The following is a 6,566-nucleotide window of genomic DNA, read 5'->3' on the forward strand; positions in this document are numbered from 1 at the left end:
TTAATACATGCTGGGCAGGGATGGCTCCAGGTTTTGAGGAATCTGAAGAGGTTCTCTTTAAGACAAAGAATACAAAATTACAAATTACAAATTCAGTATGAAAGTAAAGTGGAGCAAATAGAAAACAGTTGCAAATGTGGTACAAATGATCAATACCAATTAAAAGACAGAAATTGCTAGGGAAATTAAAAAAAAGACCCAAGTGTGTGTTGTCTATAAGAAAACCACTTTTTTTTTTTTTTTTGTCTTTTAGGGCCACACCCTTGGCATATGGAGGTTCCCAGGCTATGGGTCGAATTGGAGCTGCAGCCTCCGGCCTACACCACAGACACAGCAACGCCAGATCCGAGCCACATCTGCGACTCACACCCAGCTCAAGGCAACGCCAGATCCTTAACCCACTGAGCAAGGCCAGGGATGGAACCCACGTCCTCATGGATGCTAGTTGAGTGTGTTAAGCACTGAGCCATGACGGGAACTCCAAGAAATCCACTTTAAGTATAAAACAGATTTAAAATGTGTGTGTTTTTATGCTTTGTTTTGTTTTGTTTTAAAGACAGAGTTAAAAGTAAAGAAGTGGAGAAATCTATGCCATGCTAACAGTAATCAAAAGAAAGCTGGAGTAGCTATATTAACTTCAGGCAATGAGACTTTAGAACAAGGAAATTTATCAAGGATGAAGAGAGGGCATTACGTAATGTTAAAGACGTCAGTTCTCCGGGAAGACATAACAATACTTAACTGTGTATGTACTTATCAACAGAGCATCAAAATACTGAGACAAAAACTGATAGAAATGCAAAGAAAAAAAAAACCCACTATTATAATTGAAGATTTCAACCCCGTATCTTTAAGAAATGAATAAATAGGGGGAGTTCCTGTCATGGCGCAGTGGTTTACGAATCTGACCAGGAACCATGAGGTTGCAGGTTCAATCCCTGGCCTTGCTCAGTGGGTTAAGGATCTGGCATTGCTTTGAGCTGTGGTTGCAGACACGGCTTGGATCCCGTGTTGCTATGGCTGTGGCGTAGGCTGGTGGCTACCGCTCCGGTTAGACCCCTAGCCTGGGAACCTTCATATGCCACGGGAGCGGCCCTAGAAAAAGGCAAAAAGACAAAAAAAAAAAAAAAAAAAAAAAAGAAAAGAAATGAGTAAATAGGGCAGGCAGATAATGAGCAAGGAAAAAGTTGAACTGAGCAATAACATCAATCAACTTGATCTAATCAACATTTATGCTGTACTTCCTCTAACAAGTACAGGATACAGATCCTTCTTAAGTTCACATGGAACATTCATCGAGAAAGGCCACATTCCAGATGGTAAAACGTATCCTAACCAATTTAAAAGAATAGAAGTCATACAGGTTATGTTCTCAGACCACAATGGAATTAAACCAGAAGTCAATAATAGCTGATGAAAGAAATCTGAAAGATTTAAATAAACAGAGAGATATTCCATGTGTGAGGATAGGAAGAATCAATATTTTGTTAACACATCAGTTTTTGCCAATATGATCAATAGATTAAACATAATTCCAATCAAAATTCCAGCAAGCTATTTTGTGGATGTCAACAAACGGATTCTAGAGTTTATATGAAGAGGTAAGAGACCCAGAAGAGCCAACACAATGCTGAAGAAGAATAACAAAGTTGGATAACTGACACTACCAGACTTCAAGAATTACCATAAAGCTACAATAAGCAGGGCAGCATTCTAGTGAAAAAATAGATACATAGATCAATGGAAGAGAATAAAAAGTGTAAAAATAGAACTGTGCAAATGTAGTCAACTGATCTTTGACAAAGGGGCAAAGGAAAGTCAATGTAGAAAGAACGGTCTTTTGCCTGAAATGGTGCTGAATAATTGGACATCCACTTGCAAGTAAATAAATAAATATGGACACAAACCTTACACCTTTCATGAAATTAACTCAAAACAGTTCGTAGACATAAATATAAAATGGAGAACTATAAAACTTCTGGAAAAAAACATAGGAGACAGGGAGTTCCCGTTGTGGCGCAGCAGAAACGAATCCAACTAGGAACAATGAGGTTGCAGGTTTGATCCCTGGCCTCCATCAATGGGTTAAGGATCTGGTGTTGCCGTGAGCTGTGGTGTAGGTCTGCAGCTGTAGCTCCAATTCAACCCATAGCCTGGGAACCTCCATATGCCTCCAGTGCGGCCCTAAAAGGACAAAAAGACAAAAAAAAAAAAGAAAGAAAGAAAACACAGGAGACAATCTAGGTGATCTTGGGTTTGCAATGACTTTTTAGACACAGCATCAAAAGAATGATCCATGAAAGAAAAAAAATTTATAAGTTGGAATTTATTAAAATTAAAAACTTGTGCTCTTCAAAAGCCTGTTAAGAGGACGAAAAGATAAAGGAGAAAATATTTGCAAAACACATATCTGATAAAGAAATTTTATCCAAAATATACAAAACTCAACAAGATAGCAAACAACCCAAGTTAAAAATGGGCAAAAGATCTGAACAGCTACATCACCAAGGAAGATAAGCAGATGAAAAGTAAGCAAATGAAAAATATGCTCACCTCCATGTGTCACCAGGGAATTACAAATTAAAGCAATAATAAAATATTTCTGCACATCTATCAGAATGGCTAAAGTTTTAAAAACAAACCCCCTGACAATGTTTAAATGTTAGTGATGCAGCAGGCACTCCTGTTTATTGCTGGCGGGAATGCAGTGTACAGCTACTGTGAAAGATGTTTTGGCAGTTTTTTAGAGTAAAAATGTTCAGTTTTACTTTATTTTTTTTTAAATTTTATTGAAGTATAGTTGAGTTATCATGTATTAGTTTCAGGTATACAGAAAAGTGATTCAGTTACACATATACATATATACATTCTTTTTCTCGCTCTCTTTTTTGTTTTGTTTTGTTTTTTAGGGCCACACCCTTGGCATATGGAAATTCCCAGGCTAGGGGCTGAATCAGATCTGCAGCTGCCGGTCTACACCACAGTCACTGCAACACCAGATCCAAGCCCCATCTGTGACCTACACCACAGGTCATGGCAACTCCGGATCCTTAACCGTACAGAGCGGGGCCAAGGATGGGGCCAAGGATCGAACCCACATCCTCATGGATACTTGTCAGGTTTGTTACTACTGAGCCACAATGGGAACTCCCCATATATCCATTGTTTTTCAGATTCTTTTCCCATATAGGTTATAACAGAATATTGAATAGAGTTCTCTGTGCTATATAGTAGGTCCTTTTTGGTTATCTATTTTATATATAGCAGCGTGTGTATGTTAATCCTAACCTCCTAATTTAATCCCTCCCTTGGCGGTTTCTTACAAAGCTAAACATAGTCTTACCATATCCAGCAATTGTGGTCTTATATATTTAGCCAACTAATTTGAAACCTTATGTGTACACAAAGCCTGTATATAAATGCTTTAGTCATAGTCACCAAAAATGGGAATCAACCAAGATGTCCTTCAATAGGTGAAGAGATAGTTAAACTGTGGTACATCCATACAATGGTATCTGTATGACAGCATTGCAGACTGGGTCTACTAGATGTAAATGATGCTTTGTTTCTCTTTTGTTTGCTTTGTTGCCACAGGGTGGTGGTTACTCAAGCTCTTGAATCATTTGAAATCTCCTTTAGGTCTTAGTTCCCAAAATAAAATTCAGATCAGATACTAAACTCCTCCTGCCAGCACACTGAAAGATAAAGACTTTTTATTCACTTTGAAAGATTTAGATTTCTCACCATGTGGTCTCTACTGTGCGCGCGCGCGCACACACACACACACACACACATTTGTCTTTTTTTGTCCTTTTCTAGTGCAGCACCGCGGCGTATGGAGGTTCCCGGGCTAGGGGTCCACTCAGAGCTATAGCCACCAGCCTGCACCACAGCCACAGCAATGCCAGATCCAAGCCACATCTGTGACCACAGCTCACAGCAACACTGGATCCTTAACCCTCTGAGCGAAGTCAGGGATTGAACCTGCATCCTCATGGATGCTAGTCGGGTTCAGTTAACTGCTGAGCCACAACAGGAACTCCGTGTAGTATCTACTATAAAATACAGTTACCATTCTGCCAGGATAAACCACAGAAACAAATTAAGGGGAACCACGTCTTTACATTCTGATCTTTCACCTGTTGTCCCCTTATTGAAATATAGTTGATTGACAATGTTGTGTTCATTTCTGCTGCGTAGCAAAGTGATTCCGTTATACATGTACACACATCCATTCTTTTTCAGATTCTTTCCCCATAGAGGTTATCACAGAATATTGAGTAGAGCTCCCTGTGCTCTGCAGCAGGTCCCCATTGACCATCCATTCCATATGCAATAGTGCGCATATGCCAATCCCAAACCGTGTCCCCCATAACTATTAATAGCAACCCTTTTTACTTTCAAAAGTGTATAGTTTGGACACTATGGAACCTCCTCAAGTTTATCCCAAATGGATCGCCCCAACTTTTTACATCTTAATTTAATGAAATTTCCATCTTTTACATATTTTATGACATGTGTCAGTGATTTAAGTGCTTTACCCAAAAGTCAGATATCTTTTCCAAAGATATTTGTTTCAATTAAGCCTGCCCTGAGGGAAGTACTTTTTTGCTTTGTTTATTTTGCTGTTTAATGCAGAAACTTCCAACTTTAAGTATTACTGCTGTGTTTTGGAGTCTGAAAGACGGGGGAAAAAAACAAACAAAAAAGCCCTTCTTTTTCCTGCAAGTCATATTCATTGCCACAAGGTGGTGGTTTTCTCAAAGGAAACCCTTCTGTGATCCACATGGAACACCAGGAGCATTTTCTCTGTTAAAAGACTTCAGAAAGGTGATGTGACTGAACAACAAGAATGAACATACCCGCTTTGACAGCAAATCACAAACCAAAGCAGTTTATTTCCCCAGATAACTTCCAGTCTTTCCTGTTACATAAGAATGTATACATACATCTTTGTCTAGGCTCACAAATATCTCTGCTTCTAGATATTATGTTTTCTTTTCCCATAAGGAACAGCATGTCCCTACTGTCACTTTCTCTGAGGAAGGCAGTTGGGAGTCAGAACTGGGGGCTTTTGCTTCTAGCAGGCTTGGGTTGGATACTGGACCAAACACCTACTGCCTGTGTGAGCTTGGGTAAGTTACTGCAACTTCCTCAACCTTGGTTTCCTTGTATGTATGTATGTATTTTGCATTTTTAGGGCCGCACCCTTGGCATATGGAAGTTCCCAGGCTAGAGGTTGAATCAGAGCTGCAGCTGCCGGCCTACACCACAGCTCAAGGCAATGCAGATCCAGGAACTGAACCTTCGTCCTCATGGATACTAGTCAGTTTCATGACTGCAGCGCCACAATGGAAACTCCCTTGGTTTCCTTGTCTTTAAAATGAGAAGGAATTCCCATCGTGGCTCAGTGGTTAACAAATCCGACTAGGAACCTTGAGGTTGTGGGTTCGATCCCTGGCCTCGCTCAGTGGGTTAAGGATCCGGTGTTGCCGTGAGCTGTGGTGTAAGTTGCAGACTCAGCTCGGATCCTGCGTTGCTGTGGCTCTGGTGTAGGCCTGTGGCTACAGCTCTGATTCGACCCCTAGCCTTGGAACCTCCATATGTTGCAGGAGCGGCCCTAGAAAAGGCAAAAAGACAAAAATAAACAAATAAATAAATTATTTTTAAAAAATTAGGAGCATTAATACTTAACATTCAGGGATGTTGTAGAGAGAGATAATATCTTTTAAAGTTTCTTGGCAGTGAAGTCATAACTGCTGTTGTTAAAGTATCATGTTCACAGTGTTAGGATCATCTCTTGGAGGCAGCTCTCTAGACAAGGATGACGATGGCCACTCCCTCCCTTGCAGCCAGATGGAGCCATTTCATTACTTTTCCTCGGTCCATGGGGTTGTGGGGGAGGAGAGGGGATATGCAGTTGGTGTTACTTTGGGGCCTAAGTGGTGAAGTATCAGATATGGAATCCTCCACACTTTGCCCCCTAGCTGCCTGCTTGATGTTACCAGGATGGATTCAATGAAATTTAAAATTTTTGATGAGATGGAATGTATCAATTTAGAATTCTGTTTATATTTTCTTTGCCCTAAGAGATCTTTTCCTAAGGCATCTTTGCCTACTCCCATGAAGACATTCCCTTCATTTTAAAACGTTATAATACTAGAAATTATTTTTAAATTATAATAAATGAAATTATTTAAAATTTACATGTAGGCTTATGACCTATCTCGAATTCACTTTTTCATTGAAATTTTTATTGAGATAATTGTAGATTCATACAGTTGTTAAAACAAGAGAGAGAAATCCTTTGTACACTTGGCAGAATTTTCCCCAATGGTAACATTTTGCAAAACTATAGTATAATGTCACAACTAAGATGTTGACATTGATAAAATCCACCCATATGAGCCAAGTTGTCCTAGTTTTAGTTGTGCTCATTTGTGTGTGTGTGTGTGTATTAGGTCTGTAAAATTCTGTCATATTTAGGCTCATGTATCCACCATCACAGTCAAGATCCTGAACACAAAGATCCTTTGTGTTGCCCTGTATAGCCACACCCACCTCCC

Source organism: Sus scrofa, chromosome 13 (genome assembly GCF_054392235.1).
Source record: "Sus scrofa isolate SSC_HxYL_T2T_F1_AM1 chromosome 13, Sscrofa_HxYL_maternal_Yorkshire_Landrace_v2.0, whole genome shotgun sequence".
NCBI classification, from domain to species: Eukaryota; Metazoa; Chordata; class Mammalia; order Artiodactyla; family Suidae; genus Sus; species Sus scrofa.